At 51.0% G+C, this 18,537-nt stretch overlaps 1 long non-coding RNA gene across 3 annotated transcripts in view; it reads left to right on the forward strand.

Annotated features, from left to right (window-relative positions):
• Nucleotides 1-18,537, forward strand: part of LOC109503303 — a 58,522-nt gene that overhangs the window by 18,430 nt on the left and 21,555 nt on the right. The window contains exons 2-4 of one of the 3 annotated variants that reach the window (XR_006584787.1): nucleotides 3,667-3,813; nucleotides 4,582-4,716; nucleotides 4,932-4,994. This is a non-coding gene — a long non-coding RNA (uncharacterized LOC109503303). The remainder of the gene's footprint in view (nucleotides 1-3,666; nucleotides 3,814-4,581; nucleotides 4,717-4,931; nucleotides 4,995-18,537) is intronic. The other 2 variants (XR_006584786.1, XR_002162205.3) reach the window with 2 other exon arrangements.

Raw genomic sequence — 18,537 nt, forward strand, 5'->3', positions numbered from 1 at the left:
CTTAAGCTGGGCACACCTGGCCTCCCACTGCTGGGGCCCATGGGTGGGTAACATGGAGGGAACTCTTCGCGGAGCACTGGCAGAGGTGAGGAACCAGATGTCCTGGACAGTCCTTGCTGGGACACGAATATTCTATTGACGTCTTCCCCTTCTTCTCTTTCAACATAGATCCCGCGTGTTTTACCATTTGCCTGTTCTCCGCTGGTTAGGCAATTCACCCCGAATGACTTGCTGTTTACTGTTGGAGACTTTTCCTACATTTGACTTAGTTGCTTTATTTATCAGCAATCAGTGGAAAGGTCCCGCTGCCTTCCTTGGTCCTTCTCTCCCTTCTTCATTCACACGCAGGAGGCCCACCGCGTGCGGGGACGCTGCCCGAGCCAGGAATGTGACAGGGAACCAAGTCCACAGGCTGGCTGACCTTCCCGAACATCAAGTTCGTGAACTGATAATCTAAGTATCTTTCTTTGTCGTAAAGGCCAGCAGTTCTCAAACCTTTCGATTTCTTTACGCTCTTAGAAATTACCGAAGACCTTGAAAAGCTTTCGTTCTTGTGGATTATGCTAAGCAGAGCACTTTTATGGTATTAGAAAGTAAAACAGAAATTTCGAAAGTGTGTATTAACTGATAAAAAAGTAATAAACCCATTACATTCTGGCATAAACAATATCATTTTATTTTTTAAAAAACACAGTATTTTCCCAAACAAAAATAGTCGAATAGGAAGAGCGGCATTATTTTGCATTTTTTCAGGTCCTTTTGGGCTGGCTTAATGGAGGACGTCTGGATTCTCATATCTGCCTCTGAATTTAGCACACTGTAATAGTGCATGTTACAAAACTTCTGGAAAACCCCACTCTACACCAAAAGAACAAGACTGAAAAAGACAAATAACATCTTAGGGTTGTTACAGAAGTGGCTTTGACTTTATGGAGTCCCTGAAGGGCCTGGGGCTCCCAGGAGTCCCCGGTAGGTCACACCGAGGACCACGGCATTGACCTTTTCTGAAGGTGTGTGTGCAGCGATCCTTGACTGTAGGAGCCCCACGTCAAGTATGGGGCAGAGATCCAGGGATGAAGTCTGGCTGACATCATCACATATTAACCTAGGAATGGGGGTGGGGAAATCTGAGGTGCTTCAGGTAGTACATTTTCTTTTCAGTGTTTATTCGCATCTTTGGAGTGTTTCATTAGGGCTAATTTTTTTTTTTAATTTTTTTTTTAACGTTTATTTATTTTTGAGACAGAGAGAGACAGAGCATGAACGGGGGAGGGTCAGAGAGACAGGGAGACACAGAATCTGAAACAGGCTCCAGGCTCTGAGCTGTCAGCACAGAGCCCGACGCGGGGCTCGAACTCACGGACCGCGAGATCATGACCTGAGCCGAAGTCGGACGCTCAACCGACTGAGCCACCCAGGCACCCCTAGGGCTAATTTTTTTGACCGTAGGGAGTGGGTGTGTTTTTCACTATGATTTACTGAGCGCTTCCTGTGGGATACTCATTTTGCTGAGCTCTTTCTCTAGCTAAAATCCGTGTGTCTTTTAGCATAACAAAGGGTTTGAGTCAAAAGACTCAAATGTTAATGGCAATTCAAAGGTGCTCCTGGGCTCTTTAATTGTCTGATAGCTTTGAGCTTGTTTTCATCTGTAGGACCCCTGGATTCTTTTGTACATTGGGAACAAGGGGGTTACACATTCTTAGATCGAAGGCAAAAGCTGGGAAAAATTTCTGGAAGAACTTAGGTGGAGAGGGAGAAATCTTTAGGTCCGAATTTCTGATGGTAAAAATGAGTGCTACCTGTCGGAAATCTGCTTTTCAGGACCGTGACACTGACCCATGAGGGTCCCGTGGGATGACCAGTGACGGACTCAGGCTCTGTGCTCAGTGCTAGCGAACAGGTCACATTTGGAAAATAGATTTGAGTAATTTTGTAACAGCCAAACATCGGCAACCACATAATTGTCCCCTAAGAGAAGACTGGTTGTATATTGTGGGACATCCATACAAGAAATTGCAATGAGGGGGCTGTTTTCTAGGTATGGAAGGGGATGGCTCTGAGAAAGAGTGTTCACTTAAAAAAGAAAGGGCGGAGTAGGGTTACAGCATGCTACCCTTTGTGTGAAGGGGGGGATATATATTTGCTTGTGTTTGCATCATAGACTTGAAGAATATATAAAATTATTTACTGAGAGTGGGGACATCTGGGCAGGAGGAAAAATTCTCCTATGTCCGCCTTCTTACACCTTCTGAGACCCTGCAATGCTGCATTACCCACATTAACTATGTCTAAAAATACTAAAATAAATAAAATAAAACCCAGATCAAAAGCAGCCCCAAACTTTTTCACTGAAGCCCCTTGGTTTTCTAGACAAGGACTGGATCGCTATAAACTGACAGTGCGGGGCTGAGGTGAATGACCTTAAGACAGCAGACTTGCTGGTTTGTAACTGAGGTGCATACAGAAAGGCTCAGGTCCGGGTCACCATTCTCTGGCTCAGCTCAGCCACCTTGTCACCCCTCACCAGCTTCATTATTAGGAAGGGAACGCACAGAAAGGCTGGATTGAGCCGCGTTCTTTGGGAGGGGCTCAGGAGCAGCCAAACTTCCTTCCAGAAGGTGCCTGAGTGCAAATCGTCAGCTTGGACCCCAGGACACCCCTCCCTGAACCCCTGGGCAGGAAGGAGTGGCTTTCAATTAACAGAAGCTCTTTGAAGAAGGAGGTGATGGAGGTTTTGATGCAGGTGTGGGGTGGGTGCAGGCTCTGGAGACGCCTCCAACGAAGCAGGAAAGAAAAGGGTTGAGTTTTGAAAAAAGTATCATTTTGAAAATGTTTTCAAAAGCACATGGTTCTCCTACTACTATTGCATAGTGAACCTAGGTCAAAGTTTTAGTTAAATTAATGAGGCAGGCGCCTGGGTGGCTCAGTCGGTTGAGCGTCCGACTTCAGCGCAGGGCATGATCTTGCGGTTTGCGAGTTTGAGCCCTGCATCGGGCTCTGTGCCTACGGCTCAGAGCCTGGAGCCTGCTTTGGATTCTGTGTCTCCCTCTCTCTGCCCCTCACCCTGTCTCTCAAAAATAAATAAATGTCAATTTTTTTTTTAATTAATGAGGAGACAAAGGGTGAAAACTTTCCCTCATTCACTTTCCTTTGCTCAAATATCCCGGCTGTGCACCGGTGGCCGTCTGGTGTCTCTGCAAAAGGCAAACTAAAACATGAGGATACGTCCAAGGCAACTCAGCCCATGCTGGCTTCCAGGGTGGCACCCGTGCGGTGTCCCACCTGTGGACCCGCAAGCACAAGGCCGCTGGGCATGGCTTAGTGCTGTTGCCGTCTTGAATTTCTTAGTGTTTGAACAAGGGGACCCATGTTTTCACTATGCACTGGGTGCACAAACAATGTGGCCATCCTACCCTTAACTGATTGCAGCTGGAGCCAGAGTTCCATTATAGCTTCTTTTTAAAAACATTTTTTTTTTAAAGCTTATTTATTTTGAGAGGGGGAGGGAGGAGCAGAGAGAGAGAGAAAGGGGGAGAGAGAATCCCAAGCAGGCTCCGTGCTGTTAGTGCAGATTTAAAAAATATATATATTATTAACTAAATGTATCGGGTTGAACTTACTTTGAAACAGAAGTCTGCTATTCTTAAATTTTGTTTTATTTTACAGATCGGTTTTCTATAAAGGCAATCTGTCTACTGAAGAGTCATTTCCCAAAATAACCCCTGATAATTGGCTCGTACTCTTTCTTGGAATGAGATGTTTGTTTAGCATAGGAGGGGATGAGACGCCAGAGAAACAGAGCCCCCACCTAAGGTAAATGAAACTTGGCTCCAGGGAATTATTTGACTCTACGCACTGAGTGTTTAAACAGCTTTAGTCACCGTGGGTGGATATGTGTCTAGGTCTGTACTGAAGTAGAACCTTTAGTGTGATCTATAGAGCTACCAGGGAAAATACCTTCCTGCTTTTCCTGGAACCTGTGAGGAGCTTTAATTTCAAAGGGCGTGTTGGGCAAACACATAACTCTTTTGCCCGAAAGTCGTATGTGGTTTTGAAATGGGATGCTGTGCTCTGCTGAAGGATTAGCTCTCACTTTACCTGAGGCTGCGTGAAAAACCAAGCATTCTACGTAAGCAGGAATACACCAAAGGAATGTAGGACGTGGCCAGGGGGTATCCTTGTGTTTCAGACTTTGACCTTCATCAGGAAGCGTCAGGACTGTGCACACACAGGGGTTGGTTGTGAACTCCATCGTTTAAGAAAGGCTGAAACATCCAACTGAACTTTTTTCCTTTTACAACTTAACTTAAAAGAAATTCTACTAGATATTTTCCCTTGACCTATCTGCCCATGTTTGGAGATGAATAATCTTTGATCTGTGCCAGAAATCACAGACACACACTTCTGTCTAAATTTTCAAAGTACTCATTTTCAGTGCATGGTCACACCTATTATGGGATCCAAATCCAGTAGATGGTGTTGACATATTTGGCCCGTTAATTTTAACACGTACGACAATATCATATGAAGCCTGTATAATTGAGAGTGGGTTTTATACATATTACACCATTTTTTTCCTAGCAGTTTTAGGTTTACGGAAAAATTGAGTGGAAAGTACAGAGAGTCGCAGGGACCGTCTCCCTCCCTGCCCTCCCCGCTCCCAGATTCTCCGGGTGTAAACAGCCTATATTAGAGCCGCCACAGTTGCTGCAACGGGTGAGCCAATATGGATCGTTTCTATTCAGTCAAGACCCTCATTTACATTAGGGTTCACTCTTCTCGTTGTGCATTCTGGGTTTTGACACGCTTGTAATGTGCCACTACAACATCGTAGAGAATAGTTTCACCCCCTAAAAATCCTCTGTGCTCTGATCTGCACCCTCCTTCCCCAACAAGCCCTGGCAACCAAAACTATGGTTTTGTCTTTTCAGAATGTCACGGAATTGGAATCATATAGCGTGTGAGCTTCGTGGATTGTCTTCTTTCCCTTGGTGGTATGCATTTAAGGTTCCTCCGTGTCTTCTTGTGGCTCGATAGTTCTTTTTTTTTTAATTAAAATTCTTTTTAATGTTTATTTATTTTTGAGAGAGAGAGCCAGATTGTGAGCAGGGGAGGGGCAGGGAAAGAGGGAGACACAGAATCTGAAGCAGGCTCCAGGCTCCGAGCTGTCAGTACAGAGCCCGATGTGGGGCTCAAACTCATGAACGGTGAGATCCTGACTTGAGCTGAAATCAGACGCTTAACTGACTGACCCCACCCAGGCGCTCCCCTCACACCCTGCTTTTTAATTGCTGAATAGCATTCTATCACGTGCAGGTGCCACAGTTTATTTACTCATTCACCTATTGGAGGACATCTTAGTTGTTTCCAGGTTTGGGCAATGATGAGTAGAGCAGCTGTATCCATCTGTGTGCAGGTTTGTGTGTGGATGTAGGTTTTCAACTCATTTGGGTACCTATATATTTATTTATAAATTACAGCTGTATGCACGAAAGAGAAAAAGATGGTTTTAAAACATGGTTCCTGGATTGCACGCCAACTAAGCTGTGTGTTAGGAACGTAAGTTAAAAGTGAATTTAGCGCCTGTGGAATCTCGCGGTCTAAGCATCGAGGAGGGGCAGCAGTGAGTATACAGATCCCAAGGTGACGTTCTCCTCCCCCCACCCCATCCCTGTGAGTCATGAGAGGTCATGGTCAGGATCACACGCTAGGTCGCCATTGGTCGCCATATGAACTCTTCCAGTCTAAAGACACCCCATGGGCGACTGGCTGTTAGGACCGCCTAGTGATTGGGGCTGATCAAAGTTGTAAGAGGTGACATTTCTAAGGAGGCATGCCAGGAATTACTCAGATGCTGTACTTGAATTAGGCCCCCTGCCAACCTCTGGTTTGTCGATAGCCACCATCACTGTGGTACCTGGGCTTCGGGCTCGACTTTGGATCTGTATTTCATATTACCGTCTTCCACCTGGCTGGGTGGCCTGTCCTATATTCTGAAAACAACCTCACATCCCGGGTCACCTTTGATGTTGTCTTTGGTGAGATACTCTAAAGACCCCGTACATGTCCACCCGTACTCTGGGACGTACGGGGTTTGGGCCTTTTTCTCCTGTTAGTTTCTGTGAGCACAGAACACACTCTTTCATTGCTACTCTGACCATCAATGATATCCGTCCAGGTTCAGGACTGTGTAATATTTGGTTATGTCTATTAAAACTTCAGCCTCACGTTGCTTACAAACTTACGCTCTCTGGGTTGGAATATACCCATCGTGGAATAATGTTTTTAAAAGGTTGCCTGATGGAGGTTTTATTCCCAGTAATTTTTTGTGGATGCAGGTGGAACTGAATGAGGAAGTTACCATTCAGCCTCCGCAGTAAATATTGAACTGTTTTCAAGTGCATGGTGGAAACGATGATCTCGAAAGCGAGGCTTTCTCGTTGTTGTACACTGATTAATGAAGGAAAGGGAAGACTTTTCCTTGCAGGAGGTGCTGACTGATAAATGCAGTGTAAGTGTTGCATTTTGTAATCATTGCTTTAAGCCAGAACATTATCATGCGTGTGTGTGTGTGTGTGTGTGTGTGTGTGTGTGTGTGTGTGTGTGAGAGAGAGAGAGAGAGAGAGAGAGAGAGAGAGAGGGAGACAGAGACAGAGACAGAGACTGAGACACAGACAAGATATTTACATGATCGCAAAGCATCTCCCTGCACATCACATAGATTACTCATTATTTGCAAGCGAGGAAACAGAGAGTACTGTGCCCACACCAGACCACGCTCTTTACTGGACGACCAGAGTCAACGTCATCAGTGTGGACAGGTGACACTGGGTGCTCCAGACGGGTCACCCTGTGAAGGACACAACCTTCCTTATGACGTATCTAGCTGGGGTTCCAGAGATTGACACGAACCAAGAGGAAACATCCCACCAAACCAAAGAGAGGGACATCCTGTAAAATAAGTGGCCCACGTTGCACAAATATCGGGAAAGACAGGAAAAGTTAAGAGCTGTTGAAGGAAATTGAAGGAGCCGAAGGAGACAGGTCGGCTCAGTGTAATCTGGATGCTATATGAAGGGGGCGGGGCCACAGAGAACAACGTTGGAGTAATTGATGGAAGTGGAGTCTGGACTCTAGGTCAGATCAAAGTATTGCATCAAGCTACATTTTCTGAACTCGATAGCTTTCCTTCGGCTCTGGAAGGGGACATCTAGGTGCCTAGGAAATTATTATGGTAGTATTGGGGTGTAAGGGGCTATGATGTGTAGAACCGACTCTCAAGTGTTTGTGGATGTGCCCATGTATGTGTGTTTGCAAAAAGCAAAGAAAGGGCGAGCAGTGTCATAGGAAGTGGGGCCATTGAGGATGGGGAGGGATGGGCAGGTGACGGTAGCCAACGGGAGTGGGGGGGGTAGAGTCGTTTCCTAGGGCGGCTGTGACAAAGGGCCACGGACTGGGAGTCTTATAACAACAGTGACTAATTCTCTCACGGTCTGGAGGTGAGAAGGCCCCCCAGAAATCCAGGTGTTCACGGGCCCATGCTCCCTCTGAGGGCTCTGGGGGAGAATCCTTCTTGCCTTTTCCAGCTTATGGTGCCTCGATTCCTTGACTTGCGGCTGCATCCCTCCACCTCTGCCTCTGTCTTTAGGTGGCTTTCTTCCCCTCTGTGTCTCTCTGTGCATCAAATTTCCCTTTCCTCTTCTTTTTTTAATTAAAAAAAAAAATTGTTCACGTTTATGTATTTTGAGAGAGAGAAAGAGAGAGAGAGCGAGCACATGAGTAGGGGAGGAGCAGAGAGAGAGGGCGAGAGAGAATCCCAAGCAGGTTCTGCATTGATGGCACAGATGCAGGGCTTGAACCCACGAACCGTGAGATCACGAGCTGAGCCAAAATCAAGAGCCAGTCGCTTGACTGACTGGGCCACCCAGGTGCCCCCCACCTTTCCTCTTCTCATACAGACACCAGTCATTGGATTTAGGGCCCACCCTAAGTCCAGGATGGTGTCAACTCAAGATTCTTAACTAATCACATTTGCTAAGACCCCGTTTCAAATGAGGACAGTTGCTCGCAGGTACAGGTTGCACATGGGCGTGAATTTCTGGGGCCGCTCTCACACCCAGTACAGAGTAGGTCAACGCAGACCTCAGCGAGAAAGTAAGATGGGAAAGAAGCTGAAAGATGCTGAGGGAGCGAGCCAGAAGTCTTCCCGGGTTAAGTGTGTTCTGGGAGGAGAGCAGCTGGGACAAGGGGGACGAGAGAGCAGCTGGGCCAGGACTGGTCTGTTATGGTTGAAGAGCAAAGTGGCCGGTGTGGGGGCGGGGGGGAGGGGCAGATTGCCGCAGGAGGAGAGGCACCACCGAGGGTGTTGTAGACCGTTGCAAGGACTCTGCATTTAGCTTTGAGTGAACTGGGGGCCGTGCAGGTGCCGAGCAGAAGAGGGACACCGTCTAGCTTTAGGTGGTGAGGACAGGAGCAGAGAGACTGGCGGGGGGCTGGGGTGGGAACCAGGAGTGAGCTGAGCACGGCCTGGGGCCGAGCCCAAGGGTGTCGGTGCCGAGCAGGGGCTGGGGCCTGGACGTGATGTGAAGGAAGGGCCAACAGGATTTCCTGGCTAATCAGAGGTGTGTGTGTGTGTGTTGGGGGGGGGGTTAGTGGTTGGAGAAAGTGAGAAAAAAAGTGAAGCGATCAGAAGATGGGGTCCACGGTTATGTGGGGGTCAGCGATTTGGGTGTAGACAGCAGGAGCTCGGTGTTCGGCCCACTGAGCGTGAGATGCTGGGGTTGTCCTGAGCTGGCTGTTGAATACACAGGTCTGGAATCCGGGAGAGAGATCAGAACTGGGGACATAAACTGGGGAGTGGGTGACTCTGTTCACTACCGGCTTTTCTCAGATGTTAGTATTTTGGCTTCGCTGTTAGTATTAGTCAGACGGAAAAGAGGGAAGGGAGAGGACAGAGAAAGGAAAGGGAGAGAGGAGATGACGATAGGTAGCTGGAGTTAGACAGTTTCATGCAGGGACGCTGCTTGCGTACTCGTGGTGTGAGGAGAACAGAAGGGCTCTGGAGTCAGACAGACCTGAGCCTCGGTTTCCACTGCTGTGAAATGGGGCGATGCTCACCATCTTCCAGCCATCGAGGACTACGGTGAATGAACAGCTGGGCGGGACACTAACACGACAGTAACAGTAGCTAACGCTTCACGGCTCTTACTCCGAGCACTTTGTATGTGTCGATTCATTTAACCTCACGAAAGCGATGAGGTAGCTCGATTATTCTTTTTACTTGGGAGCCGAGCCACCTGAGGCACAGAGAGGTTGTGTATCTTGCCCAGGGTCGCACGGATGGTGAGAGGCAGTGCTGGCTTCGCGCAGGCCATCTGCTCCCGGCGCCTACACGCTTCACCCACACAACTTCTCTGTGTGTGTGCTTGGCACCTACCCAATACAAAAAAGTATCCGTGTGCAAAATCAAGGGGGTATAATAGGGAGTATGGGGAATTATAAGTAAAGGGGTTGAAGGGATTCGGAACCAGTCTCCCCAAAGGGTGCCGCTCTGATATGTGGACTGTTTTGAGCTGAAGGCAATTAAGACCCAACAGACTCCAGACAAATGAACTTCCTCTTAAACTAACTAAAGGAATTCAGACAGGGGGCCTGGCCCAGAAGGAGAACTATTACCAGGACATATCTCTTATCTGAATGACCGATCTGGACGGCAGGATGAACATCTGATTATCAAACTTTGGCTTTTCTTATCTCCTGTGAATCACCGCCCCCCCTCTGCCCCCACTTTCCTTTGAGGACCCAGACCTCATCCCATTCCTTCGCTCAAGGTGGCGTATAAGCCTTCATTGCCTGACATGTCCTTGGGTCGCAGTGTCTTTGTGGGGCCCCTGAACACACATAATTAAATTTGTTTTTCTCTTGTTAATCTGCCTTATATCAATTAACCAGCCAAAGAACCTAGAAGGGTAGAGGAGGATTTTTTTCCCTTCCAGCAGGGTCATTTTCTACCATGGGTCCTGGGACAGCCAGGCCGAGGGAGTGACTTCCATAGCTTTCCTCATTTCCCTGTGTTATTTATGTATGAAGCTGGGAGAAAACGAGGGTGAATGCCAGGCTAGGAGATTAGAAAGGGGACCGCATTCTGTTCTGCTGTGTTACAGTGTTTCAGCGGATCAGCCTGCGGGCGCTTTTCTTCATATCCTGTTACCTTTGGACAATAATTTCTTTTATTCCTGTTTTCCTGAATTGCCTGTCTCCCTCTGGGTTTTATCGTGTGTGTGTGTGTGTGTGTGTGTGTGTGTGTGTGTGTGTGTGTGGAATAGAATCATCTAATAGTTACTAAGTAATCCAGTGTTCCATAAACATTGAAGCATTTCCTTCAAGTAGGCGGCCTGGGGGCAGGACCAGGGAGGTCATATTCTCTCGGCTCTGTAGGTCCCAGGGTGTTTGTTCCCCAGGTCAGGCTGGGGGGGATGGGGTGGGTGGGGGCCGGGCAGCCCGGTGTCTGCAGAGAGTGCACGTGTGATATACAGGAGGCGCTGTCCCCACATGGCCCGATCCCGAACATGTGTGTGTCCACGGTCCACACCAGCCACTGCTCTGGCTACTGGGGTTGCTGCTGGTGCGGGAGACAGATGCTGAACAACCGAATACATAAAAAAATAAATGTAGGGTTTCAGTAGGGGTGATGCCAAGAGAAAACAGCAAGGCAAGAGAGTAACGGGCCATAGTTGGGGGTGTGAGACAAAGTGGCATCTAGGGAGAGAGGGAGAAGGTCATAGAAAAACCTGGGGAAGAGCCTTCCAGCAAAGAGAACAGCACGTGCCAAGGTCCTGAGGCAGGGGCATACCTGGGCCGTTCTAGTCCAGGAGGGAGGCCAGTGCGGCTGGAGAGCTGTGGGGACAAAGAAGTGGTAGGGGATTCGGACAGGGAGGTGGCCAGGGGCGGGGACACACAGAGAGAGCCTCAGAGGTCCTGGGGAGGCTTTGTGTGGTGCTCAGGGGGGCGGGAAGCCTCTGGACCGAAGGATTTGAAGCTAAGGGATGTCATGGTGTGACTTACCGGTGTTTCAAATGGAGCTCAAAGTCACATGAGATTCATCATTGGAATCATTTTGAAGAGTACAATTCAGGGGTTTTTCGTATCCTCACCTGTTGGGCGGCCGCCAGCCCTCTCTATGTAGTTTGTTCGCATTTCCTCACCACCAGAAGAAACCTGCTATCCGCTGAGCTGACTGTTCCCGCCCCCCTCCCTCCCCCTCCCCCTCCCTTCCTCCCCCCTCTCCCTCCCCCCCTCCCCCCTCCTCCCCCCTCCCGTGCCCTGGTGCCCCTGCTCTACTTCCTGTCTCATACAACGTGGGGGTCCTCGGTGACGAGCTTCTTTTACTTCACCTTGGGTTTTCAAGCTCCATCCGTGTCGTAGCAGGTGTCAGAAGCGCATTCCCATCCATCGGTTTACCCGGTCGTCATTAAGGGATGGTTGTTTCCAGCCGACCGACTGTGAAGGGCTCTCTCTGGGTCCAGGGAGGCCAGGCAGGAGGCACCTGCCGTCTTCCCAGCAATGCAGGGGGCGGAGCAGGTGAGAGACGGGCCGGGGAGGGCAACCAGCAGGCGTGGGACCAGCGTGAGTGGAGCCTGTTTATGTGACTTGTTTTCTTTTCTTTTCTTTTTTTTTTAATTTTAATGTTTATTTTTGAGAGAGAGCGCGTGTGCGCATGCACGTGGGGGAGGGGCAGAGAGAAGAGTACAGAGGATCCAAAGCGGGCTCTGTGCTGACAGCAGCGAGTCCAACGTGGGGCTCGAACTCTTGAACTGCGAGATCGTGACCTGAGCTGAAGTGGGACGCTCAACCGACTGAGCCACCCAGGCGCCCCTATGTGAGTTGGTTTCTATCAGTACCTTCCCTGCTTGGTCACCTGCTGGCTGGCTTTAGGAACTCGGTAGTTGACTGAGAATGAGCTTTCCTCCACTGCCCTGAGGGATGGCCCTCCCTGACACCCCTCCTTGTTGCCCACCTACTTTCCAGCCTCTTGCTGTAGAAGGAGGATGGGCTGACCGTAAGTGGCATCTGGAAAGGGCTGTGCGTCCCGCGCGAACACCTCGATGGGTATTAATAGCGATTTTCTTCTGGGGGGAGGAGGGCCAGCAAGTCAGGACAATGGCGCCAGCTGAGACCCGTTTCAGAGGAGGACACAGGCTGCTGCACGGTGGAGTGCCCACCTCTGCAGGCCTGCTTCCTGTGGCGTGCTGGGAAAGTATGTGCAGAGCACAATTTCTGAAATTAAGTGCCACCCGATGAGTTATTTTTTTTAAACGTTTATTTCTGAGAGACAGAGAGGCACACAGCACGAGCGGGGGTTGGAGCAGAGACAGAGGGAGGCCCAGAATCCGAAGCAGGCTCCAGGTTCCGAGCTGTCAGCACAGAGCCTGACGCGGGGCTCGAACCCCCAAAACCGTGAGATCATGACCTGAGCTGCCATCGGACGCTTAACTGACTGAGCCACCCAGGTGCCCCCACCCGCTGAGTTATTTTAAACCAGCAAAGGAGGAAAGCCTCCAACAGAGAAATGGATTCTCTTCCATGCTTCCGGGATTCAGAAAGTACTTCAGGTCAGTGCTGCACCTGCAACATCCTCCTGTGTTTCGTTACTAAGGGCATCGTACATTCGTAAAACCGAACCGTGATGCATTCTGTAGGTGAAGTGTGGGTGAGGTCTGTAGCCCAGGGGGTGAGGCTTGGCAACTGCTACCCTCAACATCCCTTTCTTTCAAGTTTTACTTTTTATGTCCTCTTTCTTAAAAATTTTGAAATTATTTTTTTCTTATTTTAAATGCAACATAAACTTACATAAACTTCAAAAATTAACCGAATTCCACAAGCAAAAGGTAAAAATCAGGCAGAGGGCCGACACGGGGGGCCCAGGGCTGCCCTCCCACGTACACGAGCATCCTGGGTAGCGTGTGCTCCTTCTGTCAGCTCCTCTGGGACCGAGAGCCGGTGAGTCTGAGCGCAGCTCACTCTGACTTTCTGCTCTGGGCTCGCGGCCAGTAGGACTCACAGCCTGGACACAGTGCAGAGAGGGGTGCCTGGGCGGCCCAGTCGCTTAAGCGTTGGAACTCTTGATTTCAGCTCAGGTCATGATCTCACAGTTCGTGGGATTGAACCCCACGTTGGGCTCTGAGCTGACAGTTCAGAGTCTGCTTGGGCCTCTCAGTCTTCCTCTCTCTGTGCCCCTTCCCTGCCCATGCGTTGTCTCTCTCTCTCTCTAAAAAAAATAAACAAACTTTAAAAGACAGGAAGGAAGGGAGGAGAAAGAAAGAAAGAAAGAAAGAAAGAAAAAGAAAGAAAGAAAGAAAGAAAGAAAGAAAGAAAGAAATGAAGGAAGAAGAAAGAAAAAGAAAAGAAAAGAAAGATATGAAGGAAGGAAGAAAGAAAAAGAAAGAAAGAAAGAAGTGAAGGAAAAAGAAAGAAAGAAAGAAAGAAAGAAAGAAAGAAAGAAAGAAAGAAAGAAAGAAAGAAAGAAAGAAAAAGAAAGGATAGGAAGGAAGGAAGGAAGGAAGGAAGAAATGAAGGAAGGGAGGGAGGGAGGAAGGAAGAGTACAGAGAAAGGCTGAGACAGGGCAACAGGCTTCTAGAAGGTGCCGGACGGAACAGCGCGCCGACTAGTGTGAACTTCTCAGACCGACCTCTCCCGTCACCTCGAGCCCAGGGCGATAGAGGCAAAGGCGCAGAGAGTTGCTGCGGTGCGGTGGGGCCCAGGCGGGTCTGAGACAGTGCGTCTGTGTCTGCCACGCGCGATGCCGTCACGAGCCCCCCCTCTGTGGCACAGTCTAGTGCCAGCCCTGTCCTGACTGCACTCCGCTGACCAGGTGGCTTGGTGCCGGGAGTGTCTGGGTGGCCTTGCGGAGTAGGTCCAGAAAAAGCGCGGATGAAGTCGTGCACGGCAGGGACGGTTTCCAGGCGGGCTTCAGGGAGGAGGCGGCCGTTCCCGTTGTCCCCCCTCCATTCTCCCCGGACGGAAGCCTCTGCCGGGTGAGCTCTCTCCCAGAGGGAGAGTCAGCAAGCTCGCCTTTCCTCTGCCTCCCTGACAGGCGAGAGCCTTTGCAGGGTTCTGAGACGGAGGCGGAATTGCTCAGAACAGACCCCGGGCTCTGTCGCTGTCACGGAGGCAGTGGTGACAGACATTTCACTGGCTCCAGCCCGTGCGTCTCAGTCTTGACTCCGGGGCTACAGATGCTCACAAGCAGGCGAGGGAGGAAGGGGCCACGGAAGGCGTGTCGGCTTCGGGGTCCTGCGTCTGCCTCCTCCTGGTGGGGTGACCTCAGGCAAGCTACTTGGCTTCCCTGAGCCCCATTTTCTAGCTTGTGGAGAGGGGGTGAGCAGGAGGGCTGGGGGCGGCGTCCGGGTGTAGCACAGCACCTGGTTCCTGGGAAGTGCTGTCATCGGTGACATTTACCTCCCGTGTTTACAGTTCCCGGCGTGGGTGTGACCTCCCCTTTGCCACATCTTCCACGTGTCACCCACGTAGCTGCCTCCACGAACCTTCCCCCGGTCTCCCCGAACCACAATGATTTCTACTCCTCGCCTTGTCGGCGTCCTGCGCCTCCCTGCCTCCCCGCGAGCTCGCGGCCTCTGTGGGTCTCCTGTGCGTGGACACCGCCGGGTCAAGAGCAGAAGGGGGCGCAGGTGGCGTTTGTGCAGTGGTGGTTTAAGATGATGGGGGAGAGCACAGACAGTAATCACAGACTCCCCGGGTTCAAGTCCTGGCTGAGCTGCTTACTCTTAGCGTGACTTGATTTCCTGATCTGTAAAATGGGTCCAGTAGGAGTCGTCCAGAGAGTTGTTACAAGGATGACACGAGATCTCACGTGCCCAGAGTTCGGAGAGCTGGGCCTAACCTTACAGGTGCTGGCTAAGTGTCCACCTGTAAGTAGTATTCGCACCTACACGTTTTTTGGGGAATTGTTCATTCGGAAACTCAGTTCTCCCACCTGCAACGCAGTGGTCAGGAAGCCCGTGAGGGCTCGATGTGTGGGCTGGTCTGGGGGCCACGAGCACTCCGTCATGGTGGCAGGTGCTAGCGACCCCTGGGGGCCAGACCCCTGCCCTGGACCCCGTCCTCGGACAGTTCTGGTAGAGGCTGGCTAAAGGTTAAGCAAGTGAAAGAACGAGACTCCCAGCTCAGTTTGAACTTCGGATTAGTCGCAAATAGTTTCTCGGGGTAAGTATGTCTCAAATGTTGCCTGAAACATACTTATGCTAAAAAATGATCCAGCGTGCATCCGAAATCCACATTTAACGGACATCCTGCGTCTTATATGACGATCCTGCAGGCTCAGAAGGTCACTGTGGTCCAAAGCAGTGGGGGACAGAGCAGGGGTGTCCGGTGTTTCCCAGCTTGCTCTCTCCTCTGCCCTGTCCCCCTGTCCCCCCACCGCTGGCCCTGCTGACGGCTTCCCACCCATCTCGCCCTGAGCTCCCCTTGGCCGTCCCGCCTTGGCTGCTGGGTGCACGTGGCCTGTCTGTACCCACGCTTCAGGGACCCGGCCCACCCGGCCTTCCCCAGTCCCTCCTGCAGTGGGCAAAGGTTCTGACCATAACCCCACATTCCCACCCTACCGCCGTTGGTTCTGAGCCCTACCGGGCCCCCCACAAACCCAAGGCCCTGACTGTGGCAGGTTTGTGGCATCTGTGTGGCTATTAAGCCACTTGTCCCTATTCTCCCCATGGTCAGAATCCCTTTCCTGGGTGAAAAAACCCCACAGTCTGTCCCAGGTTTAGTTAGGAGAAGCACCGAGAACAGCCTTCACTCCTCTCAGCACGAAGAGCCCCCCTGTTGGAGATCGTTCACTGGGGACCTTCCCCCACTTTGGGCAGCGTTTTCTTGTAGCTGCACAAATCCCTAGGGGGAAGGAGTGCTCACAGTCCTGGCACATCACAGGGCTGGCGAGGAGGCAGCAGCACTTCTGGAAGCAGGGTGGGTTTCCCTCAGTTCACATGCAGCTTGAAGCCTCAGTATTGGTTACATTCGCTCAGTAGGGTTTCATTCACCGTAGTCTCAACCCACTGTGACTTCTCCATCCCGTTGCTTTTCCTAATTTGCCCCGGTTGGGGTTTTTCAATCTTAGCACATGGGAACTCCGTTCTTCCAGGTCTTTAGATCCAGACGCTGGAGTTCTAGACTCTTCCCTGCCTCCCACATCTGATCCATCCAGAAATCCCTTAACAACCGTGCAGAATCTAGGCAGTTCTGCCCTCGGGGGGCAGCATCGTCTCTCCCGTGCTGGTCCCCAGTCTGCACCTTGCCGTCCCCTACACAGCAGTCCCGGCGATCTTTTGAAAGATGTCACTCCTTCGCTCAAAACCCTGTCTTGTTTTCCCTTTTCACGCAGGTTAAAATCCACAAGTCCAGATCTTTGTTTCCAGGTGGTCTGGCCCCCACGGCTCCCAGCCTCTTTCCTGACCCTCCTGCCGGCTCTGTTTCAGACACACTGGTCTCCTTGCTGGTGCCTCCCTTCCCCCCAGCCCACCCCCCTGTCTGGCTTTGCCCTTGCTGGTCCTTCTGGAGGAGGTGTTCTTTCTCCCGGGCTCCCGGACAGATGCTCATTCCCTCTCTTCATGACATCTTTGCCGAAACAGCCCCTCGCCCAACACGACTCTTCCTTGCCTTATTTGTCCCTCTTGGCATTCATGACCCACGGACCCACAAAGTGCATTCTGTCCACTGATTGTCTCCCTTGGGGACTCTGTTTGCCCACTGCCCCATCCCAGTCGCAGAGGAATGAGTTCACACTCCGAACGCTCAGCAGGTAGATACTGAGTCAGACGCACACGCCAGTGTAGACGGTGGGAGGCTGGCCGGGCGGGGGGCTCCCGAAGTGAGTGAACTGTGCCGGGTGAAACACACAGCAAGTTGTCAGGGCAGCTCCAAGGTGGAAAGGAAATCATGTGACAGTGAAACTTCCAGAAGCTTCTGCCCATGCCTCCCATGTCAGCTCGATGAGCTCACTTTGATTCTGGGCTCCTCAGATGGGCCAATTCCTCCTCTTCCTCTTCAGACAGTGAGGAAGCCGCACTGTCTCTCTAGCCACAGAAACAATGAAATGTTTAGCTCCATGACCCTGGCCATCAAGGTGGCTCCCTATTCCTCGGTCACGTGGCCCCAGTGGCCCTGCCAACTGTTCCTGGAAGTTGAAGGGACATTCTGTCCCCTCTGCAGTTAATAACCTGAAGTTTGCAGACCTGCCTTCCCTAATCTCATCGCTGTTGAGCGTTAGAGATGACGCAAACCATCGTTTCTTCCTCATTTTTTAATTTTAAAAATATATGACATAAAGAGAAATTTAAGATAACAGTGCTAAAAGAAAAATTGTCTGTAATCCCTCCTTTCAGTTCCCCACGAGGCCTTGTTTGCACAGAATTGTAGTCAGAGGTATGACTCAGCATTGCTACAAACATCTTGTCATATTGCCACATAGTCTCTCAATAGTAAATTTTTTTTTTTTAGAGAGACGGAGAGGGAAAAAGAGAGCGTGAACAGGGGAGAGGGGGAGAGGGAGAGAGAGAGTCCTAAGCAGGCTCAACACCCAGTGCAGAGCCTGACGAAGGGTTCTATCTCACGACCCTGGGATCGCGACCTGAGCCGAAATCAAGAGTCGGATGCTCAACCGACTGAGCCGCCCAGGCACCCCTCCCAGTAACCATTTTAAATGACGGCACAAACAAAACTTCCTAATATTTTTTTAGCTATACTGTCGCAGTGAAAAATTCTGCGTGATAGTGTTTCCTTTCTTTTGAGGCCAGGTATGTGAACTGGGTTGGGGGCTGATGTGTCGTCCCAAATACAAGCTGAAGTCCTAACTGTCCTAACCTCCGGATGCGACCGTATTTGGAATAGGGTCTTTGCAGGTGGAATCAAGCTGAGGTCATTAGATGGGTGCCAGGCCACCAGGACTGGTGTCCACGGGAGAGGAGGAGAGCACAGAGCTGGGGTGCTGTCTGCAGGCACGGACCGCCGGGACCGCCAGGGACTGCCCCCCGCTGTCGCAAAGTGGGAGAGGCCAGGAAGGGTCCTCCCTGGAGCCCATCAGCTCTAGTTGTTTCAGTCCTGGCTGGCGGTGCTTGGTTGCAGCAGCAGCAGCAGCAGCAGGGAACGAACACAGACCCCAGTTTGGGAATTCTCTCCAGCATCCTGTCCCACATAGGCTCACGTCTCACTAATAGGTCCTGCTGAGCCTACGTGACGGTCGGCAGGCACACGAGCCGGTACAGGTCCAGCCAGCTTGGGTAGCGGGTTACGCTGGCCTTCCTCACCCCTGCCTCCCCCCCACCCGCAGTGCCCTGTGGGAGGGCGGGATCTGCAGACTTCGCCCCCTGCCGAGGCCAGCAGTACGGCCAGCCAGGGGGACGGCGTGGGCCAGCGTCACATTCCTGGTCAGCATTTGGCCACATGTCCTCGGCTACGGAAACGGGCTCAAGGAGGCCTCCCTTTACCCCCAGCTGGGCCTGAGAACTTGCCTGCACTTACTAATGCTG

This window comes from Felis catus, chromosome C2, assembly GCF_018350175.1.
Source record: "Felis catus isolate Fca126 chromosome C2, F.catus_Fca126_mat1.0, whole genome shotgun sequence".
Classification (NCBI taxonomy): domain Eukaryota; kingdom Metazoa; phylum Chordata; class Mammalia; order Carnivora; family Felidae; genus Felis; species Felis catus.